Raw genomic sequence first — 25,613 nt, forward strand, 5'->3', positions numbered from 1 at the left:
TGATGACTGATTCACAGCCCCCTCCAGTGAGCATTTATGATGCCGCCACCCCAGGTAAACCAGAATGTAGACTAGTCTCCTTGATCAACCAACGGGGAAGCCTATGTCAATCATGTGACATTGACTGCAAGGAGAACGGTGGTCTATTCTGTAAGTCTCTGCTTATAATCAATGAATGTGAAAAACTACAGAAGATGCTTAGTAACTGACTCACTAAGCAGCCCTACAAGAAATTTTTTTTTAGCTACTAATTCTCCAGCAGAATTGAAAGTATCAAAAGTCTTAACAGTCTGCAACACCCTGATTTTTATCATACAGTAATCTTCCGAAATGCAGACCCATTAAAAGAAGACAGAAACTCTCCTTGTCAGAGGAGGACAACCAGACACTCACAATAAACACTTTTACGGTACCCAATAAAGCCTGACGTAATAAACCAAACATTTAAGTGACACTAGAAATGATTTTGAAGAGAACTGGCAATAAATGGAAAAATCCAGCTAGAAGGAATCTTCAGTCAAATCACTCCCCTCTGCCCTGCGTCCAAGCCACCTGATCACTACTCTTCCTAAGAGAGAACAGTGGGGAGGCCGGGCCTTGTTGGTATGAGGTGGTTCTAGAATGGGACTCAGCAGGCCAGTTCCTTCATCTGTACACTTAAGGCTTCTTTGGGAGTCCATGCATGGGAGAGGTCGACTTCACAGATCACTTCAGGCCTGCTGGGTCTCTGAGGCAATTTTTAGAAGCTTTGCCTTCTGACTGAAAGACAGCTAATCCCGATGTAAAGGCACTGATAATTCTCTTCAGGTGGGTCAACTCATCCCTAAAAGGAGCCCTCTTCCCATCTTTCTGTCGATTTGATTTATAGCTTCTAAATGGAACTCCCACTCCCCTCCCCCACCATCCCTCAGGCCCTCTCGCTGGATGCACCTGTAGAACAGCTCAATAAATGGAAGCACACAATTGTGCTCTAAATACTTTTTATCTCTCAAACCTTCCTGCCAAACTAAGTGCACTTATGTCTTCCTTGTGACTATCGTGGAGGCACCTGACAGCTGAAGGTGCTGTAGGCATGCAACCTGTCAATGCAGAGCCTAGATCTGAGAAGTGACCATTTCCATGAAGTCAAGGTTGGTAGACTCGGTCTGTATGCAGTCCTTAATTTCAAACACCTCTTAGGAAGATAAACCTACATAAACTTCTGAAACAGCCTTTTACTGCTAACCAATTTTCACTACAAAGGTTTGGACATTTAAGGATCTTCAACTGCTATGCAAGCTGGTGTTTTTTTCTCAAACAACAAAAGCCTGCTATTTGTAGCTAATAAACCAGAGTTTTTACCAAGTAATTGTTACACAAGTAGACTTTATTACATATATACTCACTGGGGAAACGGGGAAGAAAAGTAGGAAAGTACCAGAATCCCACCATCCATTGGTCTGTATTTTCTTCTAGACTTTCCTTCATGTGCATAAATCCTTTTTTTTTTTTTGACCTAGCTGTAATTGTTAATAATGCACTGTAACTGTGCACACTTCCCTTCCCCTACTTAACCTAACATAACATAGACTGCATGGATTAGTGTTTTTTTTTTTGTTTTTTTTTTTTGTTTTTTTACTATTTTTGACACAGAGAGACAGAGCATGAGCAGGGGAGGGGCAGAGAGAGGGAGACACAGAATCCAAAGCAGGCTCCAGGCTCTGAGCTCTCAGCACAGAGCCTGACGCGGGGCTCAAACTCACAGACCGCCAGATCATGACCTGAGCCGAAGTCAGACGCTCAACCGACTGAGCCACCCAGGCGCCCCTTTTTAAGTTTCTAATAAGAAAGGAAAATGGCATTGAGAGCCAGGAGAATTAATTTGTTGAACAAATTAATGTAGCAATCCATTTCACATTTTAAAAATGCAATGACAATTACCTAATCATATTCTCTTACTTTGTAAGTACTGTTTGGCAGGACTTTATAATTACTGAGCTTTTTTAAAAAATTTTTAAAATTTTATTTTTAGACAGAGAGAGAGAGAGTGAGAGCAGGGGAGGGGCAAAGAGAGAGGGAGACACATAATCTGAAGCAGGCTCCAGGCTCTGAGCTGTCAGCACAGAGCCCCATGTGGGGGGTCGAACTCATGAACCGTGAGACCATGACCTGAGCCGAAGTCGGACTCTCAACCGAGTGAGCCACCCAGGCACCCCTATAATTACTGAGCTTTTTCAAGTTTGGGGGAAACATTACAATTTCACACAGTTGTTTTCCTTTTTACAAAAATAATACGTGCTAATTACATAGCATTTAGAAAAGAGAAAATCTCAGGAAGTAATAATTTAACATTAGTATTTGTTGAACACAGACTCTGTTCTAAATGCTTTAGACAGATGAACTCATTTCTCCCTCATAATACCTCATGGAAGCAGAGACAGATGAAGCAATTTGCCCACACTCCACACACCTAGAAGCAAGAGTCAGGAATCCATCTCTATACTATGATGTTGTAGGAGTGAAAAGAATCAATAATTTATTCAATCAAGTCCTTCACTGCTTCAGAGTATAATGTCATAGGCAAGAAATGATTCATAATAACACTGTACCCTTTACAATTACTTTAAAATACTATAAAACACCATCTTGGCCTCCCTGTGGTACAATTAGTAAAATAAGTCATCTGTTACACGAGCTACGATTCCAATCAGTCCAACCTCAGGCACCTGATATACATTAAGGACAAAACAACAGGTGCTTAAAAGGATTTGATTTAAAGATAGAAGCATTTTTTAAATTTCACAAATGATTCAATAATGTGATGAGTAGAGTCCTTGAATCAGCCGAACACTCATTCTCACAAAAGTTTACAATCAGTCACGACACTTTTATAAAACGTTTACAAAATGCTTGTAATCAGTACTAAACACTTCTGATGGCTTATCTGTTGGCATTGAGCATCAGTACATGAAAAATAACTGGAAACCCTTGGGTCACATTTTTTCATACTTTAATTAAAAATCATACTTGGTTAAAGATAAATATTTCTGTTCCTGGTTTAATTTCCTATCCAGGACTAATAAACAAAACTTTTTAAAATATAAACTCTTTAAATTTAAAATATGATTAATGAAATGTTTCTGACTGCCTGGCTCTAAAAATATTATATGACTATAATTTTAGCACTAAAAGCATATTAAAACTTTAATTAATTAAAACTTTAATGAATCATAATTATTCATACCACTGTGGTAGAAACATGACACACAGATGTACACAGATATTTTATACCTTTAGATAGATAGCTCTATCTATAAAATCAGGTATCTTCTTTGTAATTTAAAATAGCTCCAGGGGCCCTGGGTGGCTCAGTAAATTAAGCTTCCGCCTCTTGATTTCAGCTCAGGTCACAGCTAGGTTCATGAGATCTAGCCCCATGTTGGGCTCCACGCTGCCAGCACCAAGCCTGCCTCTCTCTGCCCCTCCCCGACTCACATTCACACTCCCATGCGTGCGCGCTCTCTCTCTCAAAATAAATAAATAAAGTTTAAAAATAAAATAAATAGCTTTATCTAGCATTTCCAGAAGGCTCAAACTACCATCTTGTAATTTGTCCAATAGCCTACTGCTAGAGAAAGCTAGAAAAGTAAAATCTCACCATGTTGAACATTAACTGTGTTGGGTACAAAAAGTTTGCAAAGGCTGTTTCATATATTTTCATGAAAATCATTGAGATAGAGACCACTATCATCCCCATTATACAAATCAGACTGAAAAGGTTAAAGAACTAATATTCCCACCCAGATCTGTCTGACACCAGAACTCAGACCTCAAATCACTATGAAACAGCTTCTCTTCCAAATCAGGCCCCAAAAATGTTGACTTCCACAACTTACCTCCCTAAATTAAGCTTGAGCTGACATATAAAACTTAAAAAAACAAAACAACACCCAAAACAAATCCTACAATTTATCCAGCAATAAATTACTTAATTCTAAATTTGAAATTTTTAGTTCTTTTTGGTCTCAGAGAGATTTTCAACATAAAAAACAAACAAAATTAATCTGGTATTAGCTAACCATTTCCTCAAGTGTTCTGACTGAGCCTCTTTGCTGTCACAACTTGACAAACCACCCATGTCCTTCAACAAGTGACAATACAAGCCCAATACCTCGAATCTTGTTGTTAGAGAGCTAATCTTCCAAATGAGACCGGAGCTTGCTCTCTTTATATTAATCTTTTCAGTCTCTTGTGAAACAGATTCACATTTGTATGTATTTCTACACAAACTTAAATGCTGTCGGGGTTCAATAACTAGTGAATTACCTGGGTTAAACACAGTAAATACAACATTTCTTACATGGTTTTACAAAAACACCATCGTTAGACTGTTCACCATTTTTTGGACTTAAACCAGCATTTTATGGTGCTAGTTAACTGTTAGGGAAGCAAAGGGACTAAACATTTGATCCCAAAGTCCTTTTGTCACTGAAGAGTCTGTAACATGTTTGATTACTTTTAAAAATTATGTGTGTGTAAATCATGTTTATTGAAAAAAAAGGGGGGAGCTTAATACATACAATTTGGCCTAAAAAAAAAAAAAAAAACCAAACAGCTCTTTACTTGAATGTGATTGTTTTGGCAATAGTAATACCCGACCCCGTCATTCTTGCGTTGCCTGCCTTCCTGGTTCTCCTAGGTAAGGGCCGCCATCCTGGGATAATTTACACGCAGAGCCCAGAAACACCAGCAATGGTGCAGTGTGGTGACCAGCACTTTAAAAACAAAGCCGAACTCCGCTTTTAAAAGTAGAGAACACACAGATACAGACCCTGACTCTGACAACATCCAAAAGATTCATTATAGACAATCCATTCAGACCAAGCTACAACAGCCCCAGGAAATATAAACAGTGTCCGCAAAGACAGCAGGGGAGGAGAGGAAATAACTGATGGGAAGGAAGCTAATCATGTGAAGTTTGTCCAACTCCACAAGGTCTTAATAAATTCCCGGTTTGTTTCCACTTGGAGCAGCCATTAAACGTGCCCCGACACGTGGGCGCAGGGGATCTGCCTTCTCTCCAGTTTTTGCCCATTTCCTTCTCTATAACCTTGTTTGTATACAACCACGCCCGGTCAAGGGTGACTACAAGATAACAGGCCTCATCAGTTTCTTCTCTTAGATTTCCAGTTGTCCAAAGTTTCACTCCACGGCGGTGATTTAACAAGAACCATGAGTTCTGCGAAAGTTATGAATGGTTTAAGTTTACAAGGCACAAACATAAGGCGAGGGACAAGTCCGACGACTTTAGTGACAGTGTTTTAAAATTAGTTTTAACTGATATCCCCCAAATAAAATTAAGGGGAAAAATAAGTCACCCCGATCCACGCAATAAATGTCCCGACAATGCTTTAAAAAAAAAAAAAAATCACCCAAGACTCGTGAGCCTCGACCTCCCCATACCACCTGCAAATAGCGTCTCAGAGCCACTCACTGGTGGGGGTCCCTCGCGGAACATGTGAGGTGGGTTCTCCCCCCCCCACCCGCTATCTCCCCGCTAGACCCAGCGGCGAGCGGGTTCCGGGGCTGCTAGCCCGCCCGCTAGTCCCAAGAAAGAGCCGGAAGAAAGTAGGGAAGAGGGGCGTGGCGCCCCAGTCGCCCCCAGATGCCTGCCCGCCTCCAGAGCCTGGCACCGCCGCAAGGAAGGGCTGGGAACACCGGAGCCTCCAACCACAACCGGGCGCGGGGCGCACGGCCGCGGGGCGGCGAGGGCGAGGGCGAGACCTTTCCTCCCGCTCCCGCCCCCATCCCGGGGCCTCGTCCCCAGCCGTAGCTCCGTGGGGCCCCCGCTTTCCGCGGCTCCCGGCCGCCGCCCGTCGAGGGCGGGCGCGCAGTCCGTCTCTGGGTCTCGGCGTCCCTCGCCCTCCCTCCCCCATCCCCTTCTCCGGGGCCCAGGGCCCCGACCAGTCCCCGCCCTCCAGGACACTCTTCCCTCCTTCCTTCCTTCCTCCGTTCCCTCCCTCCATCTCGCTTCCCAGCACTGGGAACTCGGAGGCGGCCCCCGAACTGGCCGGCCGACGCCCCGCGCTGCGCCCCTGTGCCCGCGGGGACCAGACTCGCCACCTGCGCCCGCCGTTCGGTGCCTACTCGCCTGCCGGTGCGCTCCCCCCGCCGCCGCCGCCGGGGACTCGGTCTCTAAGGGCTCCTGGAGACGGCTCCGACCTCTCCTCCTCCTCCTGCTCCTCCGGGCGCCGGCTCCGCCTCGCTCGGGGTGGGCGGGGCGGACAGCCCGACGGGCGGGGCGGCGGCGGCCCCTGACTCCTTCCTCCGGCCCTGGCCCTCCCTCTGGCCCAGGCACCCTGGCTGTTCTCAGCTTCGGCCGCAGAATCCGGGCCGTGTCCGGGCCGCCAAAGTAGAGAGGTCGGGAGCTGTGGACCTCCACAAACGTCTGGCCGCCTTGGCCATCCCCGTTTTCCCTTCCCAGATTCATGGAGGCCCTGGAGTTCAAGGACTCTCGGGCCCCCCCCACTTCACACGACCCTCCGCTGTGCTGCTCCTGAAAAGACTCCTCAAAAGTTTCCTTCGCGTGCAAACGCCTCGCTAACCCCTATGCCAACCGTCCCCTGGGCCTCGAATGTAAGCGCTGCCAACCCCCTACACAAAAGTTAGGCTCTGCTCCAGGAATTTCTTAAGAAAACAGTCACAGTAAAATTTAAAGGGCCCTGGGGCCATGGGGAGATTTTGTTTCCCAGAAAATGGAGATATAACTGAGGATTGTTGAATTTGAAGTGCATGCACCCATCACGAGCTTCTCCATCTCTCCCCCATGAAATTTGGGCTTCCAAATACCCAATACCTGGCAGAGCTCTGCATAACGAATTAATTGGATTTGGTTGGTCTTTTCTGAATGGATTCAGGTCAGGTAGTTTGAAGAGCCACTTCTGTTTATACAGAGTGCAAACTATTCATACAAACAGCCATTCAAGGAACATTCATTGAGCACCTGTTGTGTGCCAAGCATTGCACTAAAGGTGATGGAGGGACACAAATATGAGTCAGACAAGGCGCTCACCCTCGAAAAGTCCAGAAAGAGTAAAAAAGGTGGGTATGCAGAAATCTTAGCAGTCAGCAGACTTCCCGTGTATCCCCAGGTATCTGCTTTCTTGTTTGACAGGATGGAGACAAAAGAGAAGGTGAGGCCAAAGTAGGTCACTCGGAACCAGTGTGGGCAGAGTGCATGCTTGAAATGGAGTCTGGTGGCACTGGTGAGGGATGTGTGTGTTGAGTTTCACCGACTGAAGAGAAGAAGTGAGGCCCGGGGAAGCTAGCAGCCAAGGACCGCGATGAGGACATCACCTTAACTCTTACTTTCCTCCTGACCCCTACTCAAGTATCATTCCCAGTGAAGCAATTAGATGAGGTTGCGGCAGGGATACTGCAAATAGAGGTAGTTGTTGGTTGGATGCCTTGCCCCAGGAGAGCGGTCATAGCAACCTGCATCTCATTGTCAGAGTACCACCCTCAACAGCTGCAGGATTTGCTTTGCCTGTGCCAGGGACAGCTGGGAGTACCTGGGAATTAATGCTCCCCTGTCCCCACTACACCCTTTAACCCAGTGACCTAGGAGAATAGAGGCATAAATACTGTGGTTCCTTTGCCTCCAGTTGAGACAACCCCAGGGTGGATCTCTGCTGTCTACAGAGCTCCCTATGAGATTAGACTAAATTCCCTCCCCTCTTCTATGGGATTTTGCTCAATATCACATTCTTTATTGCCCTTCTTACCCTTCTAGGTCCCATTGCCCTACCAGTATTTCCTGGGAACACATTCTAATCAGGACCAACTATGTGATTTGCAGGCCCCCATGCAAGATAAAGAAAGATGTTCATAAGTTATAAGAATTTCAAGTTGGTAAGAGCAGAGTATTAGACTAAGCGTGGGGTCCTGTGTTTCTGCATAGATGTGCAGGACTCTATAGATGGCACATCAGTGAAGCTGGTCTGGATGCTAATAACTCATTTTCACTCGAATCCTCATTGCAAGGTTTGCTTCTGAGGAATCCCAAGCTAAAATAACAACTGTTAAAGTAAAAAAATCAGCCTGTCCAGTATAAGCATAATCATTGTATAGAACACACTCATAGTCAGCATCCCACAGCTTGGGAAGCTACCCCTGCTGGGAGGACAGCTTATGTCAAGTTGTACTTAACAGGAGCTTTTTAGCCAGCAAAAGAGGGAAAACAGCTGAGAATGGTTTAGGTTAATAAGAGGATGGGACAGGAAATCTGGGCTTTATTCCCTTTCTGAGCGATATGCAGAAAGTGTTCATTTGAGCAATGTCTTAGATTGAGTTACCTAGAAACACCTTATTTGAAGTTTTATTGGCAAGTGGTTAAAAAGTTACATCTCACCTGTAAGGAGGTGAGGTTGGCAGGATTGGTCAGAGGGAGAAGCTCCCTCTCAATGTGGTTACAGCTGGGCCTGAATCCCAGCGAGTACAGGAGTTGTATATCTCCTCCATATCCTGCATTCCTGGGAAGAGGCAAAGCCATAGGCAAAGCAGTTCCCTGAGGGCAATGCCCGCTGATGGACACAGCTATGAATGGTCAGGAACAGATGTGTCAGGGCTGAACAGAGGACTGGGAGAAACTCCACAGTATCACTCTAGGCAAATGATCTCTGAGACCTCACTTGGACTTACAGTCAATCATAACAGGAATACTCAGCCCAGCCCAGGAGGGCCTGACCCCTTGGTCTTCCACATAGCACCTGGAAAATTGTTAATTGCACTTAACCTTCCTTATACCGTAAGCCTATTTAATTTCCTCGAATTTTTTTCTTTTAGACTTTTAAAAACTCGTTTTCCTTCCCTTTTTATGTTCTCACCCGACTTATTTTCTACCCCTCCAATGGCACTTGAGACAAATAAATACAAATAAATAAATGAGTTGCCTAAGAATGGCAGTATAGTAAAACAAAATATTATACATTATGAGATGAAGCCTTTGGGAGTAAGTCCTGACTTTGCCATTAACAAACTGTGAATTCGGGGCACTTTACCAGGCATTTGCTTGTCTTAAAATTTTTTTTTTTTTATTTTATTTATTCTTGAGAGAGAGCAGAAGTGGAGGAGGGGCAGAGAGAGGGAGACACAGAATCTGAAACAGGCTCCAGGCTCTGAGCTGTCAGCACAGAGCTAGATGCTGGGCTCCTAGATGCTGGGCTCAAACCCACAGACCGTGAGATCATGACCTGAGCACAAATCGGACGCTTAACTGACTGAGTCACCCAGGCGCCCCTTTTTGTTTTTAAAATAAAGGGATTGTAAGAGAGTGGTCTCTAACATTCCAATTCTATGGAAGTTAATTTTTTTAAAAGAGGTGTTTTTTTCTGCTATATAATCCCTCATGACACAAGCAAGAGAAATGGTTTTATACCTCAGAAAAAACTGATTTTTAAAATTAGTTGCAATTCATATGTGAAGCACTATTCAATATTCAGTAACAGCACCCTAACTAAAACATCGGTCAGAAAGAGATGGGTGAAGAAAGATGAAGAAAAAAAAGTGGGGCAAATTGATCAGTCTGTGGGTGATGACGTCTCCACAGACTTCAGAACAACTTTTCTAGAATATCAGATTTGCTCCCTAAGAATTTTATTTGTCCTGTTGCACATGGCCACATTCTGCCTGAACCTGCCCTGGAAGTTATGGAGAGGTACCTCCTTTTGAATACGTTACCTGGGTAAGTGTTTCACAAACTGGTTTTTCTGCTCAGTCAGAGGCTGCCATCTTCCCATGGTAAAAGTTAGGTTAGGGAGAAGCACCCACAATCTTGGAAATTCCCAAGGAACTTGTTGAAACCTGTATTGCCACAGGCTGGAGCTATGACCAAAACTGTGGGTACAGATCAGTAGGCAGTTGATCACAGTTCCATCCTCAAGTGGGTGGAAGTCTTTGGAGGCCTGGGTGGGTGTGGCCCAACGATGAGGCAGTAACTTACGTTAGGTGATTACTAACTCAACTATCTGGCTGTTATGGAGCTAAGCCCTCTAGCTCTGGAGAGTAGAAGTCTTCGTATACTGTTGTCTAGAGGCCAAATATATGGGCTCAAAAGTTAACAAAATTCCCATCAGTAGAGGGTTTCAATCAGTGGTCAGCTAGGAAGTAGAGGTGCAGAGGCTATAGGGAGGAGCAACCCAAATGTCCAGAGAAAACATGGTACTGCCTTCTAAAATGCCCCATGAAAAGATGTAAATATATTCACATGAAAGGATACCCTGAATATATTTTTGAGCATAGAAAGCAGGTTATAGAAGAGCATGCCTAGCATTTCCCACTTGCATATAAAGAAGCATACATGTACATACACACACACACGTCCAAATCAGTATATCTACAGCGACGTTTGCCCAAATGTTAACAGTGATTTTCTCAGGGTGCTGGAGTTTCAGCTAACCTACATATTTTAATACCGCACGAATTTTCTTTCTTTCTTTCTCTATGAATAATGTGAGTTGTTTGCATATTGTAAATGTGTCTTTTTTCATATTATAAAAAGAAGAAAAAAAGCATTGTATAGGCCAGGGGTTGACAAAGTACAGCCAGAGGGCCAGACCAGTAGCCATCTGTTTTGGTAAATAAAGTGTTATTGGAACACAACCACACCCGTTCATTTATCTATTGTCTTTGGCTGCTTTTGCTTTACAATGATAGAGTGAAGGTTGTGGCAGAGACCTTATGGCTCACAAAGCTTAAAATATTTATCTGCCACTCTAGAGAGGTGTAGACAAGTAGACTTGAAAACGTTTTCAGTATGGCAAATTGTAGCCTAGATTTTACTAATTCTTCAGATTTTAATGCATCTGAATTTTCTATGTTAAAGGAATATAGTCTGTATAATTTCAAGTACCTCCCAGTCATGAGTAGTGATTGCAGCAACACAACAAAGTGACAGTACCAATATTTGGGTAGTTAATGTCTGCATATTCTCCTTCCTCCTCCCCCTTCTTCCCTCACTATTTTCCTACTCCCCCTTTTCTCTGCCTGCTCCTCCCATTCTCCTCCTCGCCCTCCTGCTCTTCCAATTCCTTCTCATTTTCCCAATGAAATAAGGTTATACCCGATCTCTATTTTGCCCTCAAATGCTATTTCACTAAAGAGAGGGCTAGACGGGGACTGAGGTTCTTCTCTCCTTCTGGCCTGGGTCTCTCCAAGACAGAATGATTGAAGACAGCCTGGACAAAATAAATTATCGCAGGGGATGAGGAGTGAGGTCCCAAAGAATCAACCCGGACCTGGAGGAAAAACAGCCAGCAGAGCTGTGGAGGGAAGGAGGGTGTCAGGATCCAGGGGAAAGGCTGGGAAATGAATGGGGCAAGTCCCCTCTCTTCCCTCATTCCTGTCATACTCTCCTCTGGTTTTCTTTAAAGTTTCCCATCCACACAATCCATCTGGCCTCCAGGTTCACAGAGGAGTTTTGGGATTTTTTCTCCTTCACCGTCAGTGGTACCCGGCATCAATGTTCTCACTTACAGAAACCACAGGAGCAAGAGTAACTAATGCCAGTCTGAGTAATGCCAGGCCCTGGCTCTTTTCTAGAACTCGGCCAGAAGAGCTGGACGTTGGCCCTGACGTGGAATCTACTTAGATGCTAAGTAATTAAATTGTTCAACAGAAACATTCTCTTTGTCAACCACCCACCCCAGAGCTCCCCTGAAGAAAATAGAAGGCCCCTGGAGAGTCAGAAAAGGAAGCAGCCTGGTGGATGATGATTAGATTATTGGTCCATCTATAGCCTATGCCACTGGGTTTTGACTCAGACACAGTCGATTCTGTGGACCGGTGAGCTAAGCTGTGATGGGAATGGAAAGTATTCGCTCTGGCACTCTGATAACAGACCTGCTAATTTCATTTAGCTTTATGTTCTGGTGAGAATGGAAAATACCAAGCCTGCAACCTCGGTGACTCCAATTTACACTGCATGGTTCTCAGAATATCTAAAATGCTTTTTGGGATGTAGGGGAATCTCAGAAAATGCAATTAAAATGAGTTTTTTTTTTGTTTTTTTTTTTTTTTGTGTCTTGGTATTGCTCTAGAAAAATGAGAGATTCACTGAGAGAAAAATACCAACAATGCCAGGATCCTGGCATTATTATTAGTATTACTCTATTATCTCAGTATTTCTAAAAATAGAAATATGAACTATTTCTGTCCTCAGACTACCTTGAGAATTATGAACCACATTGAAATGTTGAATATAATAAAGGTGTATTAATTTGAGGAGTGTTCTAACCACATTCCTCTGGTGTTTTAAACCCTCCCCATCTTGTTGTTATTTTCCTATTTCCTGAGTTATCAAAAAACTTGGACATCTTTTCTTGTATTTATTAGTCATGTATGGTTCCAGTAACAATTTGGGTATGGATCGACTTCCAGAGGCCTCTGATGGATTGTGCTAGATATTTTTGTATTCCTATAAATAGCCTTGAGCTTTGTTCTGGAACGTAGTTAAGTTACTTGGAAACAGATTTATCCTTTTAGGTCTTGCGGTTAAGATTTATTCAACAAGATTGGAACAGTTATCACCCCAGAAGTGATTTTTCCCCTACTGAAGTAAGACCTGAATGTTTACCCAATGCTCCAGAAATCTTGAGGTTTTCCCTTCTGGTTGGTAGGAAGAGGCACCATTCCTGGCCCTGTGTGATCATCGGGCCCTGTTACCTCTGATCCTGACGGGTGGCTCTTTCCCTGGCCTTGGGTGGTTCGCTTCATCCTCACGAGTTTCCCATTACTCATTACTCCCATCATATGTATCATGATACTCAAGGGGACCTTCTGCCAGTCTCTGGGTTCTCTTTCTGTTCAACCTTCTTCTCTCTGGTGCTCTGTAGTGGCAAGTAGTCCTACTTGCTTGGACTTCCCCAAGCTCCCATCCCCACTATCTCAACTCAGGGGGCCCACCAGGCTCTTCCTGAATTCCCAGCTCTCTGCTGTGTCTGGAAACTCCCTCAAGGCAGTACACTAGGCGAGGTGGAGGGCTACCCTCATTTGTTTCTTCTCTCAGGGATCCCTCTTCTCTCGTCACCCGAAGTGCAGTGTTTTACAAACTGTTGTTTCATATATTTTGTCTGTTTTTAGGTTGTTTCAGGTAGGAAGAGAAACCAGTTCCTTTACCCCCATCTTGACTGTAAGCAGCGGTCTCCCCTGTCACTCTAAACCATGCATTATTCTTCTTTCCACTTGTCATTATCTAACACTATTTTTGTATGGTCTGTCTCCCTCGTCAGGCTGTAAGCTCCATGAGGGCAGGTCTGTTTGGTTTACTGTTGTTCCTCAGCTCTTATAACGTTGCCTGATGGAGAACAGTGCTCATGAAATACTGAGAGAATGAATGAAAGTGTACCCGGGCCAGATCATGGGAGGCTTTGAATGCCAGGAAAGGAAATTAAACAAGTTTTGTTGAGAGCAGAGGCTCTTATTCTGGGTCTAGAAGGACATATGCCAAATTCTATTCATTAGCAATTTGAGGACATTGTGGGGTACAATGCTGGCAACTTCACTCAAGCTACTCTGTCTGTAAATCTGCCAAAGCTCTTGGTAGATTAGGTCACATTTTTGGAATTGGTTTGGAATTCAGGAACCTGGCAGTAATAATGAATCTTGCCTTTGACCCTGCCTCTTAATCTGATTGGCCCTAAGCCCTTTACAAATATTAATTGTGTTTCCCAGTGCAGTTGCCACCCTGACCTCTTTTCTTAGGCTGGTAACACTGGGACCAGTGTTCAGCACTTCCACCCATAATAGCATGCTCACCCCTCCTCCTTAAAAGAGAAAGCTTATCTTTATTAACACCCTTAAATTAATATGTGTCCTAATGATGAACTTGACAAGTGAGTTATTTTCTTAAAAACTTCACTTGATAATTGCAATAGCCTCCCCACTGGTCTTTCTGACTCGAGTCTCCAAGAGAGCCAACTGAGGGCAAGATAAAAAAATATTGGAAACTATAGCTACATTTAATATGTGTCTTTTCCTTAGTACAGTAGTTCAGGTAAATAATATGTAAATAAAAACACATGTTGGGACAACATACTCAAAGTTCTTACTGATGAAGTGCACAATGAAAATATTTAGAGATCATAGATTGAGTTCCTCTCCCAATTCTTCTTAAGTGAATCTAGATTATTCTTTCTAGAAGGCACCTCGAACTGTGCTCCATTCCTCTGCCAAAACAAACAAGAAACAAAACCCCCAAATCTTCTATGGCTTCGATATAAAAAAACAAGTTTTACTGTATGCTGGCTTTGAAAGAAAGGAGTTTTTCCATGAAGACATACTGGTCAGTCCACAATTGTTAACGAGCCCCCACATTTGTATAATGCATCATAATTTTATAATGCACTGAACTTTGCCTTACAGGCCCTCCAATTTCAGAAGAACATGGATCTGCTCTCAGCCAAGATTTGTATCTTTAGTTCTACTCTATAAAGCCTGTTAGCTTCTTTTAGAGATTAAACTATGGCCCTGCAACAATAACTGAGGTCATGAAGATTTCCCTATACTCCATCAGTCCCTGCTAATAGACCAAATTACTGAAGAGATGATGGAAACAAGGAACTTTAGATGTGCTAGGTTACTTATGATAAAAGTAGCTTACAGAAATAGCCCTTGAATAAAAACTAAGCTATAATGCACAGTGTGTATGTGAGAGAGAGAGAGAGAGAGAGAGAGAGAGAGAGAATATGTGCGTGCGTGCGTGCAGGGGTGGGGACACAGACCACCAAGACACCGGACAGATGTGAATGAAGAAGCTATTGTAGAAGACGAACTTCTGGCTCTGGCCAGACATCACCTGACACCAAGTGAATGAGAAACAAAATGTCCAGTTGAGCCTTTCTCGAATTCCTAACACATGTGAACAAAGTAAAATGGTTATTCTAAGCCACTGAATTTTGGGAGAGCAGAACTGAGAGTTGTAGACATCATTTGAGTCCGGATCCAATTCTTCCTGAAGAAGACCACTCCTGGATTTTTCAGTGAGCCAGTCCATTGTTTCTGGCTTGTTTCAGCCCAAATAATTGGGAATAATATAGTGACACTCCCTCTTTTAACTCAGGTGCAAAAGCTTCAGCTAATCATATTTCTCAGTTCTTGATTTACCTTCATTATTAATCTGTGCACGAGCCTTCTCTTATCTGATAGAATTTTCATTCATACCTCCTTTTTTTTTTTTTACCCTGTTCCTACTCCCATTTCCTTCCTATTCATGGGCAAACATTCTAATTCTACCTAATTCTGATGTGTATCTTTTTATGTGTATGTGTCCTTATAAAATATACATTGTTATTTTGTGGACATGCATTTCAGTGTCATATTGATGGTATTGTATACTCTTTTTATATGAGAATAATACTCAGGAAACTTTCAAATTAAGTGTTACGGTGGACCACACTTTTCTCCCAAAGTGCAACACCTGTTGTAAGTGTTTCCTCTAAGATATACATTCCAATGATGTTATCTTCTTGACATTAAAAAAAGAAAAACCTCTTATTCTTTGAATGCCTCCTCTCTCTCCCCATCCACCACACACATACTTTATTTTTTAGTAATAAATGTTCTGGGAGCTCCTGGGTGGCTCAGATGGTTAAGCGTCTGACTTTGGCTTGGGTCATGATCTCGTGGTTTGTGCGTTCGAGCCCGGCATCGGGCTCTGTGCTGACGGCTCAGAGCCTGGAGCCTGCTTTGGATTGTGTCTCCCTCTTTCTCTGCCTCTCCCCCGCTGGTGCTCTGTCTCTCTGTCAAAAATGAATAAACATTAAAAAAACGTTTAGTAATAAATGTCCTGGTTAAATGGATGCAGTATCTATTTGGAAAGTATTTTTCTTTTTTGGAGATTTTTTTCATGGTCTCCTTCGTTTCTTTTGAGTTTTTGTGTTTCTTTTTAAAAAGGTCTAGTTCCTTGTTTTTAATATGTGTCTTTCATGCTAGCTTTCCACAAAAGTCTACTGATTCTTGGTTGATTCTGATTAGAGCCTCTGGGTGTGTGTATGTACAGGGCTTACTGAGTGGTAGTAGTAGGTGAGGTAGCAGAAATTTGGTCTCTGAGTGCAGACCTCTGTTGGTTTCTGTAGGTTTTTTCTCTTGGACTTTCCAAATACGCCAGAAAGGAGGAGGTCAGAGGCTCTCTTTGGAGGTGGGAAGGGTTAAGGCTGGCTGCCAGACTTCTATGAGCCTGAAAATCTCATCATGGTTTTTGTTTTGTTTTGCTTTTTAAATCTAGATTTTTACCTTATCTGTTTTTTTTGTTTGTTTGTTTTTGTTTGTTTGTTTGTTTTTGAGTACCTTGTACTCAGCTGTGGTTCGTGTCCCTACTCTCTGGGTTCTCAATCATTTATTTGTTCAACAAATACTTACCTGGTATCCCCTTTGCACTTTGTGCCAGGCATAATTCTAGGTGCTTTCAATCAAACCCACCAGCAATCAAAATAGATGAAAATTCCTGCCCTCACGGGGCTTACATTCTAATAGGAATACATCTCCAGTTAGCTTCCTGAGTGAGGGAAAGTGGGTGGCTGGCTGGCTGCAAAAGTAAGTGGCAGGGATTTGGAGGTCTTATAAAAACTTTCAACCAATTCTATTTTGAGCCCCACTTCACATCCTTATCCTCAAAAATGGTTGGTGCCTCCAATTCCTGAGTCTTTCTAGATTTGGGTGGAATGAACCAACTTGTTTTCCTTTTTTCTTTTTTTCTTTTTCTTTTTTTTTAAGTAGGCTCCACACCCAACATGGGGCCATGGGACTTGAACTCACGACCCTGATATTAGGAGTCATGCACTCTAGCAACTTGCTTTCTATTAGCAAGGTGTCCCTGAACCAGCTTGCTTTATATTAGCACTCCCCCTACCCTTCTCAGATATTTGGCTTTCAGCTTTCTTTTTTCTGCTAAGTCCGCTGCCTTGTCTGTTCATGTACTATCTATTTTTTGCCTACTTTAGCCCTTTCTCTCATTTTCCTTGTTCCTGTGACTTATAGCTCTTTGCTTTCATTTATTGTTATTTTAGTGTGATTTGAGGAAGGGGTAGAAATAATTCTGTGTTAAATCAACTGTGTTTAATCATGTATCACTAACTCCCCATATAGGCACAAAGTTGCTTGCCTGACAGGTAAAAATGTGCCAGTCTGGGTGGTGGTAGTATCAAGTTCTAATTTTCTGATAGTTACATCTCTGTGAGGCTGTATTGCTTGAATTTAGAATGAGGTTACAGAGACGCTACACAAGCTTCAGTGTTTCTTGGCCTCTATTTTCATGACTCATTTTCTCTTTCTCTTTCTCTTGGCTCTTAGAACATGTCTTTATTCTTCCCTGAATCATAATTTTCTCTTCTTTTTTTGCTATTATTGACTTTCACATTTCCCTTGTTTCGACAACCATGATGAGAGAGTGTTTTGGACCAAATTCCTAGTCATTGCACATATGTATTGTGATACAGTAAAATAGTTTTGTTTTTTTTTTTTAAGCTGGAAGGAAATAATATGAACACTAGTATGTAACATTTATTAAGCTCTCACTGTGTGCAAGGCACTGTTCTTTGTGTGCATTATCTTATGAAATCTCTACAACCACCCTACAAAGTAGGTATTATCTGCACTCTGGGTGAGATTCAAGTCCTGTCACCTTACATTAAAAATGCTAGACTAAGAATGGCTAAAAACTTGCCTAAAGTCTTAGAGCAAATGAGTGAAGCTTTTAAATATTCATGAAATGAATCTGGTGTACATTTTATCAAAGTCATGTGTATTTCTTATATGCAGTTGGAAGTGGAGTTGTGGCGCCCCTAACGTCCAAGGCTCCCTGCTGAGGGAGCTACATATCTGAGGATCAGTAGCCAATCAGAAACACAGAGCCAGCCATATCTGCTCGGAACAGAAGGACGTCTGGTTAGCTGGAGGGTTGGGTCTGGAAACCAACGTGGGTTTTCTACTCCCTCAAGCGGAGATTGGTGAAGTCTAGAACAGCAAGACCTGTACAGCGGTTCTAATCCACTCACCTTACCTGCTGCAGGAGAGGAGGACTGGCCTGCCTCAACCTCACATTGAGGACCAAAAATCTGGACAGACAGCACAAGTATTGCCAGGCCTACCCTCAAGGAACATCCATGCCTGGGGTGTGACTGCCATTGCATGTGGGTGCATGAAGGAGAAGAGGATACAGGTAGCAGACCAGGCAGCCATTAAGAAGCACCAGATGTGAGGGGCACCTGGGTGGCTCATTCGGTTAAGCATCCAGCTTTGGCTCAGGTCGTGATCTTGCCGTTCCCGAGTTCGAGCCCTGCGTCGGGCTCTGGGCCGACAGCTCAGAGCCTGGAGCCTGTTTCAGATTCTGTATCTCCCTCCCTCTCTCTGTCCCTTTCCTGCTCGCACTTTCTCTCTCTCTCTCTCAAAAATAAATAAATAAATAAATAAATAAATAAATAAATAATAAAAGAAGCACCAGATGTGAATGAGGCTCCAATCTCTTGGAGAAGCACCTGCTGGCTTCCTCCTTGGGCCGACTGTGAGGGGGCCTATAGAGAGGCTGCAAAGGTAGGAATTCTGTCTCTCCTGTAAGGTGAGCATAAGTGCTATCTTTTTTGTGGGTTGAGGTAGAAAGGTGGGGAGAAGAAAAAATAGGTTCCCTTCTGAATGTTTCTGTTTCATGGAGATAAAAATGCCAATATTGCAAACACCTCTTGTGTCTGTTTTTTCTAGTGTATCTTTTTTTTTTTTAATATTTTATTTTTGAGACAGAGAGAGACAGAGCATGAGCGGGGAAGGGGCAGAGAGAGAGGGAGACACAGAATCTGAAGCAGGCTCCAGGCTCCAAGCTGTCAGCACAGAGCCCGACACAGGGCTCAAACTCATCAACCGAGAGATCATGACCTGAGCTGAAGTCGGATGCTCAACTGACTGAGCCACGCAGGCGCCCCTCTAGTGTATCTTTTAAGTCAATGCTGGTTGCAGCCCCACTAATGGGGCTCTTTTCACTAATGGATCGGGACCCTCAACCTGAACACATTTTTCTAGGAGGTTGGTTGACAGGAAAAAACCAGCTCTTGCCAGTAGAACGCTTTAGTGGACCCTCTGGTTATGCATAAAGTAAGAAGCGGGGACTTCATTGGGCAGGAGTACAAAGATATGCAGTTTGGTATCACTGCAAAGGACAACACAATTAAAAAGGTATTTCTTCGGGTAAAGAGATTCTTAACACCTAATAGTGTTGAACATCTTTTCATGTGCTTATTTGCCATTTGTCTTAGTTCTGCTTGCTACAGCGGAATACCATAGATTGGGTGGCTTAAACAACCAACATTCATTTCCTTACAGTTCTGGATGCTGGAAGTCAGCATGGTCAGGTTCTGGATGAGGACCAAGAACCTTTTCCTGGTTTACAGCTGGCCATCTTCTCTTTGTATCCTCACATGACAGAAAGAAAGAGTCACCTTTTCCCTTTTTCTTATAAGGACACTGATCCCATCATGAGACTCAACCTTCATGATCTAATCACCTCCTAGAGTGTCCACCTCCTAATACCATCACATTAGGCATTAGGATTTAACATGTGAATTTCGGGGGGGAAACGAACATTCATAGCAACATCTGTGTGTCCTCTTTGGTGAAATGACAACAGCACTTTTAATAAACCACATGCTAAAATAAGGTAGGGGAGTATTATTACTGACAATGGTAGTAATATTGGTCATAATAGTAAGCTTTCACTTTTTAAAAAAAATAATCTCCAATGCACGTTACTCTGTTAGGCACCAAGGGTACAAAGATTAAATAGCTATGGCTCTTTACTTCATGGAACTCACAGTCATAACATAGGTGAAGAATTGGAAAACTTTTTGAAAAATCAAATATACAAATGTATAATTATAAAAAGTAACATGCCCTAAGAGAAAAAAATTAAAAGGATGTCATAAAAAAGAACAATGGAAATAATTTACATTGAGAGTCAAGTATTTCCAATTCGTACCTGAAACATACATAGGCGATTTTCAAGTGCAAAGAGCAACTCAGCCAATGACAATAGCATGTGTGAAGGTCCTGAGGTAGCAAAGAGCTTGGGGTGTTATATAAATCCAAAAGAAGACCAGTGTTGCCAGAATGCAGCACAATAGTGGGACAGTGATATGAGATTTACAACACAGGCAGGACTCAGATAAGGAGCAAGGAAATCAGTTAAGAGGCTACTGTATAAGTCTAAGCAAGAGATGGTGGTTTGAACCAGCATTGTGACCAAAGGAATGGAGAGATTGGTGGATAGCTTTGAAGTATATTTTTGAGACAGGATTGATGAGACATTGGTGAGGGACTGTATGTTGGGACGGAGGGAGGATAGGTGAGGAAGAAGAAGGTGTCAAAATAACTCCCAAGTTGCTGGATTTTTTTTTTAATGTTTATTTATTTTGAAAGAGAGACAGACAGACAGACAGACAGAGCCCAAGTGGGGGAGGGGCAGAGAGAGAGGGAGACACAGAGTCTGAAGCACGCTTTAGGCTCTGAGCTGTCAGCACAGAGCCTGATGCGGGGCTCGAACCCACGAATTAGGAGATTATGACCTGAGCTGAAGTCGGATGCTGAACCGACCAAGCCACCCAGGTGCCCCCCAGATTGCTGGATTAAACAACTGGGTTGATGGAGATGACTTATCATGATGGTGAAAATGTGAGGACTTGATTTTTATGGGTGGTAGGCAGGTGGATAGTGGTCACGTTATTTTTAGGTTAATGTAAATTCTGAAGACTGATGTGAGTGTACCAAAATAATAAGCCTATTTCATGGTGCAGTACATACAAGGGTCCCACAACCAAAGCGAAAAGGGTTGAAGCTATAAGAGGACAACTCAAGTTCAGAAGACGTCACCCTTCCCCTTGCTTCTGAGAATTTTCACAATTTTTTAAATGAGAATTTTCACAATTTTTAAAAAAGTGTGACCAGGTGTCCACCAGATGGCAATATTTCTTTATAAAAACCCAGATTTAGAAACCATACCTTCTCTGCTTCATCAAGGTGGATTCTTTAGGGGCACATAGCCAGAGTCTAGTCAAATCGGTAAGAGTACAGCCCAGCCTGCTGAGTTCTAGGAAATGTGGACAGGCAGAGGCGGCTTTATGAGCAAGATCCTTCTGCGACCTCTTACAAGGAGACAAAGTCTTGTGTGTGTGCCCGCTCTCTGGGACTCGGCGCTTCAGATCATGAAAAGTCCCTTAATTCGAAGTGCTCTTAGTGTTAGCACATGAGGAACACTGGAAGCCTCCCACTGCCACTCTGAGCCTCTTTCTACACTTGTAGAATCGTGAGCATATCCGTACCAACCTCAGGGGGGTTAGTGCAAGAATGAAATTAGGTAATGCATGCCTATGATGTAGCAAATAGAGTCCTGGTACAAAGTAAGCACTTAATTCATGGTAGTTCTTATTATCATATTATCCCCCTATGACCCTTATTCCCACTCTCCCTCCCTCAAGGTACTACCCTATGCTAGCCTTGGTCATGGCAGCCTTCCAGGTATGACCTCATAAGAGTCACAGCAAGATGGCAGACTTCCTTTCAGGTCCTCTGTAGCTTTGCCTCATGGCAGGTGCTCCTCTTTGATAATCCTTGCTTTCAGCTGCATTTCGAGAATGATGGAGTCCTTCTGCAATCGACTTGTCTGATGTGACAGGCAAACCATGAAGATGGAAAGGGAGGAAGCCGCTGAAAGGAACACAAATGCTGGAAAATCGGCCCCGTCCTAACACACTGCATTGCATTCAATCACTCTCTGTTTAGTTGCCTTTCCTAATCCACTGAAACATGTACAATTGCTATCTGCAGACTTATAATTATATATTCCCAGCCTGCCAGGTGGGATATGTCCAGGCGCTCAGTTTCCTTGGGGGCTGATGCAATATGAATGCGGCTCAGATCTGTCCTGGGAAGAAGTCAGTTTGAGGCTAGTCGGCCTGTGGTTCGGCCGCAGGGAATATTTCTACAGAAGGGGCCTGTGAGCTCCCCCACTGTATTCATCTTCCTCCTTCCCTACTAGCTTAGCCCACCATGTACTTCGTTTTCTTTTATAAAAGCCTAACAGATTTGGGTGCTTTGAAAACATATTTTTGGAAAGGTGACCAATCATTACTATTATTATACAGTAATGTTGCTTTATAGGTGTTTTCAGCCTGTTTTTATTTCATGTGGGCATTTTTTTTTTATGAGGATGTGGTGAGGAGAGGATAGGAAATATACCTTTATTATAGAGGGAAGGGAAAGACCTTTCAGTCTTTAGCTTGTATTGTAGACAGCAAAACAAGTCTTCATTTTTCAGTCCATGGGAAGGATTGCTAAATGAGCAGGGTGTCAAAACGTGGCCGTGTGGGATACACATTTTCTACTTCCTCATTGTATACAGTGCAGCTCAGTATATAAGGCACAGTATTTCACTGGCTTCTTATGGAAATCTTCTCTTGTAGGCAGGGTTATTTCTTACATTTTCTTCAAGTGATATGCAGAAAGGTGAGCCAACTTGGTTCATTCAACAATTATTTATTGAGGGTCTACATGTGCCAGGAAATATTGTAAGCAGGGAATGGAAGTCCTGGCCTTATGCATTTTATATTCTAGTGGGGAACACACCCATAGATAAAATATATAATATGCCAGATAGTGCTGAATGGCATGGGGAAAATAAAATGGGGAATTGGGGAAAGGATTATGTGTGTGTGCATGTTTGGGGTGCTGCAATTTAAATATGGTAGTGAGAGAGTGCCTAATAGAGAAGATAACATTTTGGTAAAGACCTCAAAGGGGAGGGAGGAAGACATGTGGAAACCCAGGGGAGAGAACATTCTGGGAGGAGGGAAGAGCATTTACAAAAAGAACACTTGTAGGGAGAACCCCTGCCAGCACAGAGTGAATGAACGAGAGAGCCAGGAGATCAGGTCTGGAGAGGTCAGAAGGAAGACTGAGTGGGGACTTGGTTGCTATCACAAGAGTTTGGGGAGGGGTACATAATCCAATCTAGACTTTTAAAAGATTACTCAAGGCACTGTGTTGAAATTAGAATGTAGTAGGGGCAAGGACAGAAACAGGCCAGCCTTTTAGGGGGCTGTTACCCTAGTCCAGGCTTGGGCCAGGGTGGTAGCTGTGAAAGTATGAGAAGTGGATAGATCTGGAGCCAACAGGGTTTGCTGGTGAATTAGCTGTAGGATGTAAGAGAGAGACCAGAGTCAAAGGAGATACCCAGGTTTGTGGGAGGATGGTGTTGCCATTGCCTAAAATGGAGAAGACTAGGGGATAGGCTTGGCAGAGGAAAGATGAAGAATTAGATTTAGACATGATAACTTTGAACCTCCATTTGGGATTGGACATCCCAATGGAGATATTGAGGCATGAGTTGGACACAGGTCTGGGGCTCAGTGTAGAGGTTCTGCCTGGAGAAACACATTTGTCAGTCGTCAGTGCACAGACATTATTTATGACTGTGAGATTGGATGGACTTACCAAGGGAGTGGATATAGACAGAGTAGGAGTCTGAAGGCTAAGCTCTGGAGCCCACTAGCATGGAAGGGTTGGGGAAATGAAGCATCCAGCAAAGGTGAAGGAACAGCTAGGGAAGGAGGAGGAAAACCATGAAGACATGATCTCCTTGAAGCCAAGTGAAGAAGGTTTTTCACGGAGAGGAAGTGATCAACTGCGTCAAAGCTTTGACAGTTCATATAAAATGAGGACTGAGAATGGGTCACAGGACTTAACTAAGCAGGAAGTCCCCCCAGTTATCCTCTCTTCCTCTCTCATGGCAATAACTTTTCTTCTTCATTGAAAGTATCTTTTTGTTGTTGCTGTTATTGGTAATACTTGTCCTTTTTACTGGATAGTTACCCTATGAAAGCAGGAGCCATGACTGTTTTGGGCATGGTGCCTGGCACATATTAGGAACTCACTGTGATATTCATCTTTCTCTTGGCTTTTGTTTTGCCATGTAGCATCCATCCCACCTTCCTTGCCTCCCTGATAGTGACCCAAATTACTTTGGGGAATTATCTCTTATCCTCTTGTATGAAGCTTTGATTGGCAAATTCAGGTGCTTGTCTCCTACTTTAGAAGTCAAAGGTGACAGATGCTGGCTGGGTCCCCTGCACCAGGGGGCAGGCTCCATCCATCAGAGGAGGAAAGAGTTTGCCCAAGGGCAAGAGGAAGTGTTGACTACTAGCATCTCTGTCCTGACCGGACCCCTTCATGGCGGGAGACTGTTGCCATGACTGTTGCCATCTCCTACCCTCAGTGTTCCTCTGGAGCCTGCTTCTCCAGCCCCTCTTGAATTCTCTGAGCTCCCAATACCCTTCCAGTAAATCTCCTTGTGCTGAAGTTACCCAGAGCCAGTTCCTATTCCTTTCAACCAAAAAATTGCATCACGTAAACACTCAATAAATACTTGTTGAACAAATGAAAAAGTATGGTTTTCATTCCACACATGGAAAGTCTAAAGCTCAAAGAGGTTTAGCCACTTGTCTAAGACCACATACCCTCTGCATTTCACCGATGCTTTGACATTTCCTTTTTACATTCTCAGATCTCTGCCATCAGGATGCATTTAAAAAAAATTTTTTTTAAAGTTTATTTTTGACAGACAGAGAATGAGGAGGGGAGAGGCAGAGAGAGAGGGAGACACAGAAACCGAAGCAGGCTCCAGGCTCTGAGCCATCAGCACAGAGCCTGACGTGGGGCTCCAACCCAAGAACCGCGAGAGCACAACCTAAGCTGAAGTTGGACACTTAATCGACTGAGCCACCCAGGTGCCCCTGCCATCAGGATGCATTTTATAATTGATCATGTCTTACAGTTAACTAGCTGTATTTTTCTGTTTTTATAAAATAATGCTGTTTATAAAATAATGCTGGTTTAGATTCAATGAAATATAGTACTAAGTGTTGGAGTCAAGATTCAAACATATCTCAAAAGTCTATATATTTTTGTTTCCCAAAGGAGTTTACTATTTAGTTGTAGAAAGAAAAAAAAAGTGAAAAAACTAAAACCCTCTCTAATGCTGGGCAGAGTACCTGACCAAGGTTGCCGGGGTGCATGAACTCTGAGGGGCTGGGTGGGGGATCCCCTGGGTGGGCATTAAGGAGAAAAGGAAGACTATGGTGGATGGAAAGTAGGGGGAGAGAGGACAGGTGGGAGGCCTGCGTCTCAGTTGCTGGTGACAAAGCATCGTGTGTGTGTCTGAGCATGAGGCTGGGGTTGGGGAGAATGGCTCTTCTCTGTCTCCCTCACTCCTTTCCTTCTTCTCTAGAGCAGATTATTTCTCCAGTTCTCCCTGTGTTTCCTGTCACAGTTCTCTCCTGCTGCAACTTTTTTTCTGGCAAGCTCCTCCTCCCCTTTTTCCTCAGTCAGTTCCACCCTGTGTGGTGGACAGAGTCCCTTCTGGAACCATGAAGAAGGGAAAAGGCATTCTAGGTGGAGGGGCCCCAGTGTGCGAGGGCACGGAGATGAGACGGTAATGTGCACATGGCGGGGGGGGGGGCGCGGATGAACAGGATGGGAGAGCAGGCTGGGTAGGGGGTGGTCATTCATTCATTCATTCATTTTATTGAGTGCACACAACCCCGGGT

General features: G+C 43.4%; 1 protein-coding gene across 1 annotated transcript in view; it reads right to left on the minus strand.

Annotated features, from left to right (window-relative positions):
- GNG12 (G protein subunit gamma 12) overlaps positions 1 to 6,229 on the minus strand; it is a 127,085-nt gene extending 120,856 nt beyond the window's left edge. Inside the window, exon 1 of the mRNA XM_030326345.1 lies at positions 6,103 to 6,229. The gene's annotated coding sequence lies outside the window, so the exon portion shown is untranslated. The remainder of the gene's footprint in view (positions 1 to 6,102) is intronic.
- Between the last annotated feature and the right edge of the window lie 19,384 nt (positions 6,230 to 25,613).

Source organism: Lynx canadensis, chromosome C1 (genome assembly GCF_007474595.2).
Source record: "Lynx canadensis isolate LIC74 chromosome C1, mLynCan4.pri.v2, whole genome shotgun sequence".
Classification (NCBI taxonomy): domain Eukaryota; kingdom Metazoa; phylum Chordata; class Mammalia; order Carnivora; family Felidae; genus Lynx; species Lynx canadensis.